We start from the raw sequence: 20,008 nt of genomic DNA, 5'->3' as shown, positions 1-20,008 counted from the left end.
ATTTGTGTGAACAAAATGATACAAATTTCATATGGGTACAGTGTAGCATGATCGTGCAATTGTCTTTCAAATAGTTTCAGTGTTAAAGCTGCAAATTGTCCTGGGCAGGAAGGGGGCAAAAGTGCCCAGTAGGAAAGTGGTTAAAATCCATACCAGACCCTTATCCAAGCATGCATCCTGTCAAAACCTGGTATGGTTTGGGGGTACCCCATGCCATTATTTTCAAAATTTTTTATTGCCGGCAATGGTTGTTTTATATTCAGATGTCAGTGGAGAACGCTGGCGGCCTCCGCTTAAAAAAAAAAAAAAAGCTCTGCTAAATGCTGGGCACCATCGTTTAGCAGAGTTTGGGAGAGTTTAGGAGCTGTCAGTGTTTTTTCTACCAAAACCCTGCTGCTCCAGAATGCGCTGGCAGTGTTTTTTTTCTGCCACTAAACTCTCCTGCCAAAAAACGCTGCTAAAAGCCTATATGTGAATGAACACATGGGATAGAGGTCTAAACTTTCTGTCGTGGTGTGACCAAATAGGAAGTAAGAGGAAATCTCCACAAGCAGAACATTTGAGTGTTTTCATCTTCGTATTATTATATTTAGCACTTTGTATTTACTGTTATTTACTGTAGCTTTCAAATAGTATATGAATGTGAAGATAAAACTCCTTCAAAACTGTACAGTCACATTTTCTTACTCTTGCCATTAGAATAAGCCATTGTTAGCTCCCGGCATTAAAAATGATAAATGATTTGTCAGCTGCGTACAGTTAAGCATGAAAACAACAAAGTCATAGCAGAGAGGAAAACAGCTAACTGGAATGCTGAAATATAATAAAGCAAACACTACACGAGTGTTTATTGTACATTCATTTGCTATAATTAACACAAAATAAATTCTCATTTAGCTAGCTCTAATATAATTTTCGGATATTCAGGTATAAAATCTATGTTGTTATTCAGGTATAAAATCTATGTTTTCAAATTTCTGATATGTTAACTAATTTGCCTTTCACTCTGCTTTGCTGCACAGCAATTAAGGATTATAATTGTCCTAAAAAATGTGCATGTTTTAGCTGTTCTGTAGAATACAGATTGTTTAATCAATTATCATTATATATAACAGTTACCTAGATACATAAAAGTATTCAAAACTGCTACATTCATTTACAATTACAGAAGCAATAATATTCAAAGACGATCATATAAATGTACTCAATTTATGGGAATCTATATTCTTTTAATGATTTTTTTAGAACTACATGTCAATGAGATCAGGCTGATGTAAGTCTTATCAATGTGTCCTTGTTTTAAAACTATTTTCTATGTATATTCTGTGATTATATATGGACAAGACAGCAGTCATAATTGCTTATTGTATACTTCTGTTCTGCTTCCTGATTTGCCAATGCTACACAGTGGTTTAGCTGGTTTACTGCTCCTTCTCACAAGTCTCTGGGGTTCATATACTTAAGGAGTACAGACTGTTCACAAATGTTAGTAAATAAGGTCAACGTGTGTTCACGTTGAATATCCGATCTCGTGGAAGGGAATTTAAATAGGAGGGATTTTGCTACCACATGATTGGCTGAATGAAGTATACTCAGCTTTGCTATATTTATTAAGCTCATTGAGCATTCACTTTGCTAAGTGACCAGTCTCTACTCCTTCGGTAAATCAACCTCAATTAGTTGACTGCCTCACTGAAAACAATGCTTTCCTTGTTTGACTGATATCTTATACTAGAAGCTGCTAAACAGTTAGGCTGACCATACACAGATTGACTTTAAGATAGTTCCTGTTGCATTGGCTAAAATATAAGATGTGGTAACCTTTTGGCACTCTGTATCTGCAATCGGCTCCTACAAGCATCCGCTACTCAGCCGCCACTTTGCTGACAGATGTATGCAACTTCAAGTATGAGAAGGAGCATGGATGGAGTTCCAGTCTGGCACGTTCAACGAGGGAAGGGTGAGATTTCATGATCCATATACAGGAGACCTGAGGCACCACTGGTCTCAGCACACCCTCCCAAGTTTTGTTTGCCTCACTATTTTATCTAATTGCTGGAGAAACATGCTTGCAAGTAACATTTTCGTATCGCAGCACTGCAGTAATGCTATGGCATATTGTCCCTTTGGAGCATGCCAGCTTATGGGAATTTGGTTACATGGAGTAGCCATCTGGAAGCAGGGTGTACCCCCAATTTTCCTCATTGCTATGTGTGGCTAAATACAGTACAGTGCGCGATTCATGGCGGGTCAGGGAGACATCCCCAATCAGCAAACAGTGGTGCACTAGCAGTGCAATTCAATCCTAGCTCCTCATTCCAAATGATGAGTGCTATTTTAGCAGTTCCATGGTTTTATTACTTGCTATAATCATATCATATATTACTGCTTATTATTTATTCCTATACATTTGAGGACTGGTTACCACAGGCTGTTACATTGCATCCCTGAAAACAATCTTGGATTTATCCACATGCGGGCTATCATATATGGACATACGGCTTATTTCTTCCATTTATAATGATTATTTGTTGACTGGTCCAACTTTTGACAGCATTTACTTATTTATTTCTTTTCACTTTGATCATTATTTGACTCTTCTGACCTGATGTACATATCTAGTGCAATGTTTTCCTTTACAATGTGTCTATGATTTTTACATACAATTGGAGGCACATTTGGTACAAACAAGTCAGTAGGTTGTCATCATTTTATACAATCTGTAGCAGTGTTGTAGTATATGGACCTAAGTCTAGCATGATAGTTGTAGGTAGGGATTAGTAGGAACTTTTGGGTGAGGGGAGGGATGTAAGGGAGGAGAGGTAGAATATGGCGCGGTGGTATGTTTTTTTATTATTTGACGTTGTGATAAGAACATTGTGATTTGCTAGTTTTAAGTTGGTGTCTCTCCATGCTTTCTTTTTTACTTTTGCATTAGGATATTTTTCTGGTGAGACCCACTAACATTGTACATGTCATTATATACATTGGTTCAAGCACCGGAATCATGTCCATGGGCTCCAAGAACCAATTATCTAGTTGGACCTTGTCAGCACTCTCTCACCCAACATCCCTCAATTTGAAATATGGGGGAGCCAGGTGGAAATCATCAGCTGAACAACAGCTGCATGCAATCAGCAGCAGGCACTGTTTAGGTATTCTGACAGCTGAGGGTGTTGGCAACATTTAAGATGGCCATACATGGGTTGAATTCCAAAAGAACTTTCTTTCAAAAATCATAACTAAGAATTTTCGTTCAAATTTTGCAACATTAGTGGGCCGCAGAAAAGGCCAGTTTTTGTGTGGCCACTGAATTTTGAGTAATCAGGCATGCAGGACATTTGAAAACCAAACACATTTCTAATCAATGATAGGAGAATCGCTCAAGAAATAAAATAAAAAATAAATGCATATGAGCTGTCATCTGGAAAGAAAAGAAGATTCACGGCCACAAAAATTCTGTTCTATAGCAACATGAGGTATAATTGAAGGCTTGGTTGTTCGAATTTAGAAAATCAAAGCTGCCACCATTGGATCACAAAATGCACAAACTTTCTGATTTTCAAAAGAAAATTTGTTCAGGATTCAAACCATGTATGGCCTGCATTAGGATGTATGAAGGAATTGATAGGTTTCTGTCGTTCAGCCCCTTACCGTGTATGTCCAACCTTAGGCTTTGTAGATGCCAATCAGTTTCATAGAAGCTCATCAAATATGGAAAAGCAAGCGTGTTAAGTAAAAAACACTTAAAAATACTTTGAGGTTAAAAAGTAAGGTAAATACACTGAAAATACATGACCTTTTATGTTTATTAGGCAACATGAAGTCATTCATGTAATTTGTTGTCTCTTGTATAGGTTAGTTTATTGGATTATAAGCTGTAAGCACTCTTGCAGTGTATATAAAAGAGGCTTCTGTTCGAAAAATATCTTAACATGAAATGTATTTTTGTCAATAGCAGCTAATTGGCTTCTAACTGTCATTTATGAATGGCAACATAGAAAATGAAACAAATTCTAATTGTTTACCATGGGCAACATTTTATTCTAGGCACATATTTTATAACTAGAATTACTTAGTCAGTTTCAACAGGACTTGTTCTGTTATGTTGAAGATATATACACTTTAGGACAACTCAAGCCAATCACTATGTGAAGTTTAGATGTTAATTGTCCAATAACAGGATTGGACAATCAACAATCAGGATTGCATACAAATACTAGGGTATCTTTTTGACATGCACATTTATCACCATTGCAAGCTATAGCCTGCAGTGCTGATCAAGTGGGGAAAATCCAACAGGGCTGTTCTGCAGAAGTCGAATGGTAGATAAACTTTTGTACAACCTCTCTGCGCAAACACAGATTGATATTTGATCGGTCCCTGCTGAGCTGGACAATTTTTGTATCTATTTATGGCTGGCATAACATAGATGTTGAGACATCACAGAGAAATGAGAGAGATTACAGTTGTTATGTAATAATGGGGATCCAAATGACAGTATAGTAAAAAGCAACTAAGAGGTTGTATCACTAGTGTCCTTAGTAGGGATGGGCTGTGTGTTTGAGTCGAACGTAAGTTCGACTCGAACATTAGCTGTTCATGTGTTCGCTGAACACACAAAAAATTGAGCGCCCCATAATGCTCTTGCAGTGCATTAAGTGCTGATGACTGGCCAAAGCATGCACCTGACCTGTATGCTTTGGCCAATCACAGCACAATGTACTGTGAGAGTCATGATTGGCAGAGTGCCTGTGGCCAATCATGGCTCAGGGGCTAAGTCCCCACCCCACACTATATAAGGCTGTTGCTTACACGGCGTATAATGTGTGACAATAGAGATTAGGCAGTTAGTTAGTGGATAGTGTGTTCAGTCAGTTTAGTGCAGTCGGTGTAGTGTACAGGCATACCCGGTCTGTTTCAAAATGTATGGATATATTGTAGTCCTGGGTCCCCTCTCGGTGCTCCCCAAGTTTGTTGTCCCTGTCACTTATGGTTCGGGAGCCCAATGATGTCAAGCTGACCAAGATTTCCCATAGACGCCAATGGCACAATATTTAAAGGAATTTTTCATTTTTATTGTTTCACTTTAAGCATCATTAAAAGCACTGCTTCTTTAAAAATTATTGTTTTAAAAAATATTTTTTGCATCGATACATGTCCCGAAGGGCAGTACCTGGGTCCCCATAAACTTTTTAAAGCAATAACTTGCATATAAGCCTTTAAAATGAGGACTTTTGATTCTTCATGTTTGTGTCCTATAGACTTTATTAAAGTTCGCAAGAACTTTTTCCCTGTTCGAGATGTTCTGGTGCGAACCAAACAGGGGGTAGTTCGACCCATCACTAGCCCTTAGTAGAATAATAATAGGAGATTATTTCCACAGGGTTATAAGTGGACCTAGATACCACATCTTTAACTTGTTTAAAATGGTCTTCAGACTATAGAACCCAGAGAATCAGTGAGCCTTATCCCAAATAAGATTTTTTGGAGAATGGAAGATAGATAGATAGATAGATAGATAGATAGATAGATAGATAGATAGATAGATAGATAGATGATAGATAGATAGATAGATAGATAGATAGATAGATAGATAGATAGATAGATAGATAGATAGATAGATAGATAGATAGATAGATAGAATAATACAGAACATTAGAAGAACATTAACCACTTCTGGACCGGAAGGATTTGCCCCCTTAAAGTGGTTGTAAACCCACTTTGATGACTTTTACCTATAGGTAAGCCTATAATAAGGCTTACCTATAGGTGTTGTAAATATCTCCTAAGTGTGCACTGTTTGGGAGATATTTACATTGCATGCAGCCGATGACATCATCGGCGCATGCACTCTGAAGAAACGACCACCCTGTGCTGTTTCTTCAGAGCCCTGTGCCATGACTGGCAGTGTCATCACGTGGCTCCGGCCAGTAATATAACCAGAGTCCACAGACCCGGAAGGAAGACAGGTGAAGATGGATGCGGCCGGCAGCAGGGACAACGCGGGCTTTTTTTGCAGGTAAGTGTCACATAATGTGCTAGTATGCAATGCATACTAGCACATTATGCATTTACTTTGCAGAGGGGGAAAAAATAAAAATAAAAGGAAGAGTTTACTCCCTCTTTAATGACCAGGCCATTTTTTGTGATTCGACACTGCATTACTTTAACCACTTAAGCCCCGGAAGATTTTACCCCCTTCCTGACCAGGGCCTATTTTGCGATTCGGCACTGCGTGACTTTAACGGACAATTGCGCGGTCGTGCGATGCTGTACCTAAACTAATTTTGCGTCCTTTTTTTCCCACAAACAGAGCTTTCTTTTGGTGGTATTTGATCACCTGTGCGATTTTTTGATCATGCGTTATAAACAAAAAAAGTGCGTAAATTTTGCAAAAATAACAATATTTTTAAAAATTTTTATATGAAATTCCCCCCCAAAAATATGTAAAAATCAAAATTTTTTAACATATTAGGCCAATTTGTTTTATGCTACATATGTTTGGTAAAAAAAAATCGCAAAAAGGGTATTTTGATTGGTTTGCACAAAAGTTATTGCGTTTACTAACTAAGGGAAAGATTTTTGTCATTTTTGTTGTATTTTTTTTAACGAGTAATGGCGGTGATCTGCGATTTTTTTTGCGGGACTGCGACATTGCGGCGGACCCTTGACTGACAGACAGATCGGACCCTTGACTGACATTTTTGACACTTTTGGGGTTACCAGTGACATTACTACAGTAATCAGTGCTATACATATGCACTGTTACTGTAAAAATGACACTGGCAATGAAGGGGTTAACTTTTTTTTGAGAGGGAGGGGTTAAGTGTGTCCCTAGGGGCGTGCTTCTAACTGTGATTGGATGTGGTTACTTTTTTTTTTGTGGCTACTAGTGTAAGAACAGAGATCAACGGTCCTACATAGTAGAACCGTATGATCTCCATTCTTACACAGGGAAGAATGAAAGGCGGCTTTGTTTACATTAGCCGCCTGCCTTTCTTCCGGTGTAACGGACAATCACGAGTGCCCGGCGGACATCACCCTAGAGCCTCACAGGCTAGCGACGTACTCCTACGTCGCTTTGCCTGTGAGGGGCTGACCGCCGCAGTAAATAGTCGTGCGGCGGTCGGCAAGCGGTTAATGAACAATTGCACTGTCGGGCGACGCTGTACTCAAAAAAATAGATGTCCTTTTTTTTCACAAATAAAGCTTTCTTTTGGTAGTATTTGATCCCCTTTTTGCACTATAAACAAAAATAGCGACAATTCTAAAAAAAAAAAAACAATAATTTTCACTTTCTGCTATATAACAGTCCCAAAAAAAAAAAAACCCATTAAAAAAATCAAGCTTTTTTAAAATTTTAGGCCAATTTGTTTTCTGCTACATATTTTTGGTAAAAAAAATCACAATAAGCGTATTTTGATTGGTTTGCGCAAAAGTTACGGGAACGATTTATGTCATTTTAATTGTTTTTTTTTTATTTTTAGTAATGGTGGCGATCTGCGATTTTTTGCAGGACTGCGACATTGCGGTGGACAGATCGAACCCCTAACTGACATTTTTTACACTTTTGAGGGGACCAGTGACATTACTACAGTAATCAGTGCTAAAAATATGCCCTGTTTCTGTAATAATGACACTGGCAGGGAAGGGGTTAACACTGTGGGTGATCAAGGGGTTAAATGTGACCCTAGGGGAGTGATTCTAACTGTATGGGGGAGGGACTTTTTAAATGATCACAGAGAACTGTGATCCTATATAGAAGGATCACAGGCACTCTGTGACCAATCCAGAGAGAAGAACGGTCAGCTGTGTTTACAACAGCTGACTGTTCTTCTCTCTCAGCGGGGAGCGATCACGGGTGTCAGGGGGCAATCGGAGCCGCCTGCCCCGTGCATCCCCGCTGATGAGTGGGGGCGGGAATGCTTTTCCGGTGGCACGCACTCGCCCCCTAGCTGCAGGCACGCCACCGACGTAGAGCTATGTCGGTTCATGCAGGAGGGGCTGCCTGCCGCAGTAAAACTGCGTCGGGCAGTCCGGAAGCGGTTAAAGTGAAATGATACAAGTTTAGTAGGATTGAAAACATTTTGCAAAGATCTCATGTAAGATTCTGCAACAAGGGAGTTCAAAGTGGACAAGAAAATGCGGTACACATATAAATTCATGAAGGAGGATATTTGTGAAAGTGGAAAGAAAAACCAGAATAGCTAATAGTACAATTCTGGCATTTGGGCAAAGTAGAAGAAGTTCTTGGACTACCTTTATTCCTGACAGAACAATGGACTGTTGCAACTGTCTTATGCCAATATTTGCAAAAGACAGGTTTAGTGAATAAATTGTGCAGACTTAAGCTGGGCATACACTGAACAAAATCAAGCTGGGTTAGCATGGACAGGCCGATATCTGACCAGTGTGTGACTGTCTCCCTCAACAAAAGTTGATTCTTTGACTCCTGTTGGCTGAATAGAAAAAACTATGTATAACTAGCTTAACTGGGAGGTATTGATTTGTGCCGTTCTGTGCAATAACGTTAAGGGTGCTTTGTTGGCACACACGTGTAATCTGTTTTCCCTTAACAATCATATTTATTTATTTTAAATATGAAGAAGTAGGTAGTATTTTTTTTTTTTGCTTTTTTCAATATATACAGCTAAAGTCCAACCAGTGTATATACATTTTTATTATGTGTACTACTTTTGTATGTGTTTGTCAAAAATATGTTACAAGGGTGGTGTTAGGTGAAGTTTATTAATACATACCAGCATAAAAACTAATGAACACACTTGTGCTTTTTTTTCTACTAACAAGATAGCTACAAACTCATAACTTGCATCAATGAGAATGCTATAAATGTTTAACTTCTTATTAGCAATGAATAATAAAGTCGTTTCTTAATGTTCAAATCACACATGAACACTTAACACATAAGGACATTATATGTTATAGAAGTGAAATAAGCTTAATATACAAAAAGGGGCATACCCAAGATAAGTAATGGTTGATTGTAGAAGAGGGATGTGAAAGACGTGCCCTGTAAAGGGAATGGGAGGGTATCATGCACTGGAACTGACAAGGAACACAGGTGAGTGGGCTGCTTAACCACTTGCCAAGTGCCGCACAACTATATACGGCGGCAGTCAGCCCCTCCTGGGTAAAGGGACGTACCGGTACATCGCTCCCCCATGAGCGTCTAGAGGGCGAGCGCGCTGCCGGAGGAGCGCTCCCGCTCCCTGACATTCCAGCACGAGTGACCGGCGGCTCCGATATCCGCCGGTCACTCCCGATCTCCCGCTGGAGAGGGAGAAAGGCAGGCGGCTGATGTAAACAAAGCCGCCTGTCATTCTCCCTGGTGTAACAGCAGAGATCATATGATCCTGCTATGTAGGATCGTATGTCTCTGTGGTTACATCAAAAGCCACACCCCTTTACATTTAGAAGCATGCCCCTAGGGACACACTTAACCCCTTGATCACTAATAAAGTTAACCCCTTCCCTGCCAGTGTCAATTGTACGGTAACAGTGCATATGTATAGCACTGATTACTGTAGTAATGTCACTGGTACCCCCAAAAGTGTCAAAAATGTCAGTCAAGGGTCCGATCTGTCCGCCGCAATGTTGCAGTCCCGCATAAAAAAATTGCAGATCGCCGCCATTACTAGTTAAAAAAACAATAAAAATTACATAAAGCTTTCCCTTAGTTAGTAAACACAATAACTTTTGCGTAAACCAATCAAAATACGCTTATTGCAATTTTTTTAACAAAAATATGTAGCAGAAAACAAATTGGCCTAAAATGTTAAAAAATTTTGATTTTTACATTTTTTTGGGGGGAATTTCATATAAAAAATGTGAAAAATATTGTTATTTTTTCAAAATTGACGGTCTTATTTTGTTTATAGCGCAAAAAATAAAAACCGCACAGGTGATCAACTACCACCAAAAGAAAGCCCTGTTTGTGGGAAAAAAAGGACGTAAATTTAATTTGGATACAGCCTCGCACGACCATGCAATTGTCCGTTAAAGTCACGCAGTGCTGAATCGCAAAATAGGCCCTGGTCTTTGAACAGCCAAATCCTCTGGGGCTTAAGTGGTTAAATACTACCCTCCCCAAGGCTCCTCCCATAAATTCAAGCCACCATACTGGCCTTCTAATTTATAGACGGAGCCCTCCAACTGAGATAGATGTGAAACCACATAAAGACGCCACAAGAATAACAACATAACATAGACCTGAGGTGTGCCCTGGTCAGCTTGTTGTTACACCAAAAAGGGGGAAAAAATACCAGGATAAGAAAGCTGTTTTATTGGTATACATGACATTTATTGGGCAAGATTGGTGAAGGCTTGCAACATCTCAACCTGGGGATTCAGAATGTACCAAGTAAAGCAGGTGGATTTCCATCTGACTAATCTTCTGATGACATGACCCTGGACATGATCGGGAAGCAGCTGAGGCAGCTTCAATCCTGAAGGAGTGCCCAGAAAACTGGTTAGGGTTGAGGCCTAGCTTAGCCAGGATGATGAGAACATGTCTGATAAACTGGCTTGCTGTTAGTGGGCTGGAAGGAAAAGGCAACAATGGGCTGGAGCTAGACTGGCTCCGCAGGTATAACAACTGATCCAGAATCACTACTGGACACTATTCATTATGGGTCTGGAAGAATTTGATGTTGACCCTGGTGCCGGACTGATGAGTTTTGGATGCTGCCAGATGTAGGACAAAATGGTCTTGAAGGCGGGCCAGATGGCACCTGCGTAGCACTTAACAACTGGGGCTACTGTATTTGAACTCACTGGGCCATAGGAAGCCATAGAAAGCCAGGTAGATAGCTGCTTGGATGACTAGGCTGGGGAGCAACCCAAAGAGGACCGTGACAGGATAGCTGACATGTCCCGAAATATGCAACTTGATATGGGCAAGCGTTTGTTACTGGCTATGGGCTGATGTTTCTGGATGCCATGCTTTGACCGCATGGGTCGCGAATAAGGGTTTCCCAGGGGCTTTTAGGGAGAGGAAATGCTGGATGCCAGCTAGCTAGTGCCTGAAAATGGGAAATGAGTGGTATGAGTGGTGACTGAGAGCTTGTGGCAAAGAATCTCGAGAAGGAGGCCATGTAGCAGAAGCTTAGGGTGCCTGTGAGTAGTGAGTAGTATGAGTGACGACTGAAAACTTGTGGCAGGGACCACGTGGGGGAGATTGTGGTTTGTCCCACCCCATGTCACTGTCACTTTTTCTGGACAGCTTAGTTTGCATGCAAATGCAGAAACATACATAAATAAAGGCATGTATAATAAAAAAAAAAAGGAAATTCATGTATAAGACATATATATAAAATATGTAATGTAAAAATATATGTATATATGTAATGTACTGTATATTACTTGCTTTAACTTCATACAGTTATCAGAATACAATATTGTTCATGATAAGAAAAATATAATGTGTAATCCAACTCAAAATAGCCAGAATCCAGCTTTTTTTTTTAATGACATATTGCAATTCAAGGCAACTAGTTAGGTGGTAATGGTAAAAGGTTCAACGGACCCCATATCTCATTCTTTTTGTATTAGATTGTATTGTAACTGTAATGTCTGCCTTTATTTTTTAAAGTGCTGCACAAACTGCGGGTGCTATATAAATTCTGAATAATAATAATAATAACATCTGTTCAACCTGTGGAGGAAAACAATTTTACTTTTCTGTTGTTGACAAATACTGTGAAGAGCAATTTGAAATGGACAGCAAAGTAAAAAACAACTAGAATCAAAGCTTGTTGAAATTTTCACTCGGTATATTAAAATTACTATTTACACACCTTGCTAGATTGCCTAAAGTCACAAAAATTGGAATTTCATAAAATGATTGTTCAGTGTTACCTGCTGATAAATATGCCTTTTGAAGCAATTATTATAGGTAAATTGAAAGGTAACCAACTATGTTCCTTTCAAACTTTAAAATGTAAAATAACTGTCTAAAGTATCAATTTAAATTGCATTTTTTTTGTTATTAATAAAATTGAAGTATTGTGGGTTGTATTTATCAAAGGTTTGCTCTGAAATGTTACTGACAATTTTTTATTACTAATGTTAATTTTGTTAAATATTGATCATGCTTTTTTGTTTACTTTGCTGTCCATTGTAATATACAAAAGCATAGAAATTTAGACCACCTAAAATGGTTCTAAAGCCTGAACATTTTTTAAGGTAAAAAATGTTTAGGCATCAATATCTTCCCTAATTCCCCTTTTACTTAACTGAAAACTCTTTGGATCCAGTGCTTTGACATCTGGAGCTCCTTTCTCCCCTCATTTGCTGGTCTCACAGGCTTCGCTGAGACAGCGGGCGCCATTGACATCAAAGCCATTGACAAGGGAGTGGGGGGGAAGACTGTCACTGTCTGTGTCTATAGGAGTAGACAGCAAGGCTTGGGAGCTAGCCAAAGCCAGTGTCCCCATAGAAAGTGGCTTTCTATCGGGGCACTCACCAGAGAAGAGGAGCCAGGAGAGCCAGTGGGGGACCAGAGAAAAGGAGGTTTGCGGCCACTCTGTGCAACTCAAGTATAGACCTGTTTGTTTGTTTTTTAAAAATGCATTTACAATTACTTTAAATTAAAAATTCTACCAAAGTGTGTTTTATTTGATTGCATTTCTTTTTATTTATTTTTCTTAAAAGTAAAAATTATTATTATTTTTTTTTTTTTTTTTTTACCTTAAACAGAATTGGTTAAGAGACCTTTAGAAACTTTCCAACTTAACATGAGACTCATAACTACTTCTATCCTACATGTAATAAAATCTGAATTATTTTCATAGAAAATTACTTAGAACAATATATATAAAACAATATATTGAAACTACCTATATATATAAAAGCAGAGGCCCTACAGAATAAAATGGTGGGTTTTGCAATTTTTTATTTCACGCTGTATTTGTGCAGTGTCTAACAAGTCACCTTTTAAAATTGTGTACGCCCGTGGAATGGCGCTAAACTAAAGTACCTAACTAAAGTACATAAAAATTACCATAAGCAATGCTTTAAAAGATTTTAAAGGTTACCAGTTTAAAGTGGAGTACTGGCATTAGAATTTTCGCTTCTCAGTCTGATGTTTACAGCAATACCCTACATGTGTGGTGCGAACACCGTTTACATATGATTTCAAGATTTACATACACCTTCGCTCCTGCATTCAAGTATGGGGGTGAGGGTGCTTTAACCCTGTCTCTTTATTTATTTTTTGTCACTTCTATTGCTATCATGAGGGATGGGCAACATCCCTTGTAAAATAATGGACAGTGACAGGTCCTCCTTACTGAGACATCTAGGGTCTATTAGACCCCAGATGTCTCCTCTGCCCTCAAAAGCATCAGATCAAACCAAGATTGGTTTGGTCAGATGCTTTCACAAGCCTATGATGACTTTTTTACATCCTGGTGGAAGCTGAAAGTGACAAGGTACTTTATGGTCTGGTTTGTTAGACCATAGAGCTGTTTGGGGACATTCCTTGGTCGTCTCTATGCTTAGCCAGTGGAACCTCCGGCTTCAGTCCCGGTCTCCCCGGTGGGATGGGAGAGCCCAGAAGGTCAACAGAAGGAGGCAGGAGATCTGCCTCTAGCACACATAAAAGCAATCAAGCGGCTTTTTAGCCACTAAAATTGCTTTTACATTAAAAAGCATCTCTGACAGAAAAAAAAGATTCTGGAATGATACCTATAGCTGCAGGCATTATCCTGGTATCACCACTGAAATTCCTGGACAATATATGATGTTCTACGGACAGGAAGTGGTTAAAGCAGTATTAAACCTAATACAAAAAATTTACCCCCCCCCCCCAGATTGTACGTTTGTAAGCTCCATGAGCAGGGCCCTCTTATTCCTTTTGTATTGAACTGTATTGTAAATTGTGCTGTCCCCCTTTTTATTGTAAAGTGCTGCGTAAACTGTTGGTGCTATATAAATTCTGTATAATAATAATAATAATAATATATTGCAGATTATCAAGGTTTAGATGTAGTGGCTGCATTAGTTTTCTTTCATATGCTTTTTCCCCTCAGCAACAATGTCAGTCTGGGAGAGGGGAGAGAAGTGTTTGATGTACTAGCAGATTTAAATATACCAACAAATTGAAGCCAAACTGCAGCTTATATTGTATAAGAAGTTTCAGCAAACAGTTTTCCCCTTTAAAATAAAGGGTTTTGCATAAATAAAAAAAGCTGATAATTGTAAGCACTCTTGCCAGTAGTAAATGGTTTGTGTCATCCCTGTAACTGCTACATCTGCAGGAGAACTTGTTCTTTTGAAAAACAGCAGACTTATTGGCCAGATCACCAGAAGAACATAAAAGAAAGCCAAAAAAAAAAAAAAAAGAAAACGAATGCAGGCACCACATCTAAAAATTGGCAAGCTATAATATAATAAGAGTTTGCTTTGGGTTCAATGCTGCTTTAAATAAATATTGGGGTTTAATTACGGGTGTAAGTTCACTAGAAAAAGTAGTCCCTTTTGAAGATCTGCATTCTGTTTTATTTATTAATGAGATATATTTCTAATGAGAATTTATTCATTTTTAATGAACATGCAGAGCATCCCCAACTCCTGTTTTCCAGTCTCAGGCTAGGGAGTAATACTAAAAATTATACAAAACTTTTTGTTAGTAATGTATGTATGTAAATACTCATTTGAGGTTGATTTACTAAAGGTAAATAGGCTGTTCACTTTGCAAGGACGTTTTCCTTTAGCATGGTGAATGAAATTAAGCCCTGCTGACTTCCATTATCCAATCATATGCATGCAAAATGCTTTTTATTTTTTTACTTCCCTTGGCTATGATTGGGTATTCTTTGCAAATTGAACTTTCTCCACATTCACTCAACTAAAGGAAAATTCCCCTGCAAAGTAAACCACTATTTGGCATAAAATAAATCAACCCTATGACATGTACGACATTTTGACAAATATTTTTTGTGTCGTTTAAATTGTTCTTTTCCATGCAGGACAAAGCACAGGCTGCCTTTAATCACCTCTCTACCCAGTGGTGCAATACTCACCTTTCCTCTACTCCTATACTAATCAGAGATTAGGTGAGATAAGAGAAGCTGCTTTTGGTAAGTTTGGAGTTGCTCAAGATGTAGCTTACAGGACTATGGGCTCTTCTTAAGTGGCAGTTCTGGTGTTTTGTCACATGCCCACCACACACATACCAAAATTCAACTGGTTCCTGTACATGTGTACCCAGTGGTGTATTTTGGTTTTGTGCTGCCCTAGGCAAGACTAAAATTGGGCACCCCCCTCCCCTCCCCATCCTATGTAAATGTGCCCCACTCCCTTTTTAACAGATGTGACTCCCTTTAAAATTGAAGGACTACAAGTCCCAGCATGAACCCCTGAGATCTCATGAGAAGGGGGGTGGGTGAGGGAGAGAAAGAGCGGACGGGTGAGAGGAGCTGAGAGGGAGGCATGAGAGAGAGGGGGGATGAGAGAGAGGGGGGGATGAGAGATAGAGGGGGGATGAGAGAGGGGGGTGAAAGAGATGAGAGAGAGGGGGATAAGAGAGAGAGAGAGAGGGGGGTGAGAGAGAGAGAGGGAGGGTTGCGAGAGAGAGGGGGTGAGAGAGAGATAGGGGGGTGAGAGATAGCGGGGGATGAGAGAGGTGGCTCTAGCAACCAGTAGTCAATAGAGTCTCAGGTGGAGGGGGGGGCTTTTTTGCTGCCCCCTGCAAAGTGCCGCCCTAGGCCTGGGCCTTGTTGGCCTAGGCCAAAATACAGCACTGTGTGTACCGCTGTATTTTCAACAGAAGCCGGTCTAATGACCATCTTCTGCTGAATGGTCCTGCTGGAAAACCAGCACTTGCAGCCAAGAGTGTCCCCAAAGTCAGGATACAATAGCACAGAGGGAGAGATCACTGCATACACAATGCTTGTTTTGATGCAGAGATCTGCCAGTTTTTTTATTTAACCCCCTGGTTGAAAACAAAAAAAAAAAATCTTTGCATGTATATCTAGATTTAGCCACATACTCTTGGGTCACATACCCAGATTTATTGTTTTTTTTTTTTTTGCTCCCAGCAGCTGGACAGAGTGCTGGGGAAGCAGATAAAAGCTGATTATGTATTTATTATGTGCTGCTGAAGGAAGGGGGGGGGGGGGAATAAAGCAAACTTGTTGTTTGTGTTGTATGGGCAATTTGGCTATAAGGCAGAACTATACTAATCTTGGATCTAGCGATGTGGTATCCTGGATCTTAAGTTTCACTTTAAGAAGGGTAAAATATTCTGAAAGGCAAATAATTAACTTAGCTAAATTCAGAAATTGGTTGGTGGGTATGGTTAACATTGTACCTACGTCAAAAACAATCTTGAAGCAGAAAAACATTTGAGGCATTGATGGACTTTTTATGGTGCATTAGGGATGTGTCATACATGAATTATTAAAACAATTCCTTTATTAAACATGAATAAAAGATGTGTTATTGAAAAAATATTTTTTTTTTTACATAATGTCAACTTTTCGTTTTACATAACCTCTAAAGGAACCTTTCAAGATTGTAAATACTTTTTGTTGTCTAGATAATACAATATATGAACGAATTACACATCATAGTTGAAGTACAATTAAGTACAACTTCCAGAAGAAGAAGAGAGAGGTATCCCAGTCCTCTACACATTTCCCGTATTAATTAACGTCTGTTTTAGGTGGGGGATGGGGGAGCGAAGGAGGCATCAATTCAATAAATTCAAAAGATCAAGAATACTATAATAATATCACATAGTAGCATTTTTTCATTTGGGCGTGGCCTGGTTGGAGCCTAGGCTGGGGCTGAAACACATCACTGATTAATGGGATTGTTCTGATGTGCGGCTTCAGGGAGACCTTCTTCAATACTCGGTGATGACAGGAGCTGGGACAAGCTCCCTCCCAAGCCAGCATTTACGGCAGTGGATACCAAGGACTTGACCCCTCTTGAAGCCTGGACGTCTCACACATTGGGTCTTTTTGGGTAGTAATCAGTATTTCATAGTAACATTTTTTTCATATTGCATTGACTGTAATATGTACTGCTCAATCCAGGGATGACCGGCGACTTTGAGCCCCACCACCATGCACAGCACATAGAGACACCCATTAACCCTGGGTAAGCCATGCGGTATGGGGCTTGTCTCCAGTAGGTGCCACAGCTGTCTTTATGATGCCTGGTGGTGCCCTACTGCACGTGATGCCCGTGTCATGTGTGCACAGTGAGGGGACCCTGTAGCAGGATGATGTCACGTTCCACGAGGAGGCCTGTGTGGGTATCCCAGCTAGAGGAGTATAATGGGCAGGGGGAAAGGCATGGATAGCATTCTCCGCCAATTTATGGGGAGTTTATGGCGGCTTATTTATTTAAACAGTGGAGGCAGAATCTGCACACACTTATATTTTGTATGTCGGCATTGATATTTAATCTTGCATTTTATGGTATGTGTTTACATATATATATACACATATATATTTATATACAGTATCTCACAAAAGTGAGTACACTACTCTCATTTTTGTAAATATTTTATTCGATCTTTTCATGTGACAACACTGAAGAAATTACACTTTGCTACAATGTAAAGTAGTGAGTGTACAGCTTGTATAACAGTGTACATTTGCTGTCCCATCAAAATAACTCAACACACAGCCATTAATGTCTAAACTCCTGGCAACAAAAGTGGGTGTACAGCTTGTATAACAGTGTACATTTGCTGCCCCATCAAAATAACTCAACACACAGTCATTAATGTCTAAACTCCTGGCAACAAAAGTGAGTACACCCCTAAGGTAAAATGTCCAAATTGGTCCCAAGATGTCAATATTTTGTGTGGCCACCCTTTTTTCCAGCACTGCTGTAACCCTCTTGGGCATGGAGTTCACCAGAGCTTCACAGGTTGCCACTGGAGCCCTCTTCCACTCCTGCATGACGACACCAACGGAGCTGGTGGATGTTAGAGACCTTGAGCTCCTCCACCTTCCATTTGAGGATGCCCCACAGGTGCTCAATAGGGTTTAGATCTGGAGACATGCTTGGCCAGTCCATCGCCTTTCCCCTCAGCTTCTTTAGCAAGGCAGTAGTCATCTTGGAGGTGTGTTTGGGGTCGTTATCATGTTGGAATACTGCCCTGCAGTCCAGTCTTCAAAGAGAGGGGATCATGTTCTGCTTCAGTATGTCACAGTATATGTTGGCATTCAGGGTTCCCTTAATGGACTCTAGCTCCCCAGCGCTGGCAGCACTCATGCAGTCCCAGACAATGACACTCCCACCACCATGCTTGACTGTAGGCAAGACACACTTGTCTATATACTCCTCACCTGGTTGTCACCTCACACGCTTGACACCATCTGAACCAAATAAGTTTATCTTGGTCTCATCAGACCACAGGACATGGTTCCAGTAATTCATGTCCTTAGTCTTGTCTTCAGCAAACTGTTTGCAGGCTTTCTTGTGCATCATCTTTAGAAGAGGCTTCCTTCTGGGATGACAGCCATGCAGACTCTTAAGCCTGATCCACATTAAGTTCACATTTCAGTGGCTACTGACAAGAGGTTAGGAAGCCATCCACTGCTTTCTCACCGCCTGTTTTAACCCCGTTTTTGCCGACAAATGTGTCACAGCCACATGTATTGCATGCGTTTGCGGGGTATTTGTGGGACTTCTCTATTGACTTAAATGTGTACTATTCAGCGGGTGCAATGCAACTTTGTTGTGGGCGCAAAGCGACAGCTTGCAGCTGCAGCATGTAAACAACACTGTCTGCTGCCTATTGCACATTAAAAGTGGAAGCTCTGCTTTACTGCTTCACCCCCCCCCCTCCAGTTCCACATTTGGCACTTTTCAGAGAGGAAGGGGGAGCAGATACCTGTCAAAAACAAGTACCCACTCCGACTTCCGTGTAAGGGCGCAGCGGTGACCTACGTCATTTGCGACCCTCCACCTTTCTCCCGCTGCCTTCTGGGAGACACACACAGGTCCCAGAAGACAGCGGGACCATTCAGAGCAGTGCAGTAGGAAACAGGCTGTGAAGCTGCAAGGCTTCACTTCCTGTTTCCCTTAGTAAGGATGCTGGCGCCTACACCCGGAGTTGATGGACGGTCGGCTTTGGGTGCTGACATCGCAGGGCTCCCTGGACAGGTAAGTGTCCTTATATTTAAAATCAGCAGCTACATTTAAAACTCTGCTTTAAGGGGGGAAGGTTGGTGGGTGGAAGAAACGCAGCTTAACAGCAAGTTTTTCCCACCCCCCAACCGCAAGTCTAAACAAGGCCTAGGGCCTCATTCACATGGGGCATACTACGACAAGACTGTGTTTAGGTGCACATGGATGCACAAGTGTTCTGTGTATCTCCATGCAGGCAGTCCTGTCAATGTCAACGGGAATAAAGTGGCTGCAGGGGAATCCACAGGTATTCCATCCACTCCTGTGTAGGCAGTCCCATTCATGTCAGTTGGGACACAGCGGACGTATGGGCACAGCCACTGCTCCCAACTTGACATCCATGTGGGTGCATATCCCTGAATACTGTCTATGTTTGGGGCCATGTACCTACACCTGAACAGATGTCATATTTGTCCTTCCAGCCGCTGCATCCCAATTGACATGAATGGGACTACCTACACATGGATGCACAGAGCACCTGTGCATCCCTGTGCAGGTAAACACATTTTTTCATATGGCCCTCGATGGGCGTACACTTTAGTACACCCCATGTGAACAAGGATTTAGCAGGAATTTTGTAAGTTATGTTGTGTTTTGTATGCTAATAAGGATGTTAGTGTTTTCTGCAATAAACCAGCAATTTGATAAACATTTGCGCTGCACAACTATAGCACCTTCTTTTTCTTCTATTGGTCATGTGCTTTCAGTAAATATATGGTTTGGGGCAGGGGGCCTTTTACAAACTCTAAAAGCTGTAAGGTTTGGGGGGTCTGTAAGCTGTGAGTGAAAAATGAAAATCTCCAGATTTTTAGAAAAATTTGGTTATTTACAG

The 20,008-nt window shown here is 40.4% G+C and overlaps 1 protein-coding gene across 1 annotated transcript in view; it reads left to right on the top strand.

The window, feature by feature from the left end:
• HS6ST3 (heparan sulfate 6-O-sulfotransferase 3) overlaps positions 1-20,008 on the top strand; it is an 805,949-nt gene that overhangs the window by 271,916 nt on the left and 514,025 nt on the right. The window lies entirely within an intron of this gene.

This window comes from Pelophylax lessonae, assembly GCF_965119305.1.
Source record: "Pelophylax lessonae genome assembly, chromosome: 2".
NCBI lineage: Eukaryota > Metazoa > Chordata > Amphibia > Anura > Ranidae > Pelophylax > Pelophylax lessonae.
The sequence above is the reverse complement of the archived record's forward strand: the minus strand, read 5'-3'. Positions and strand labels throughout refer to the sequence as shown.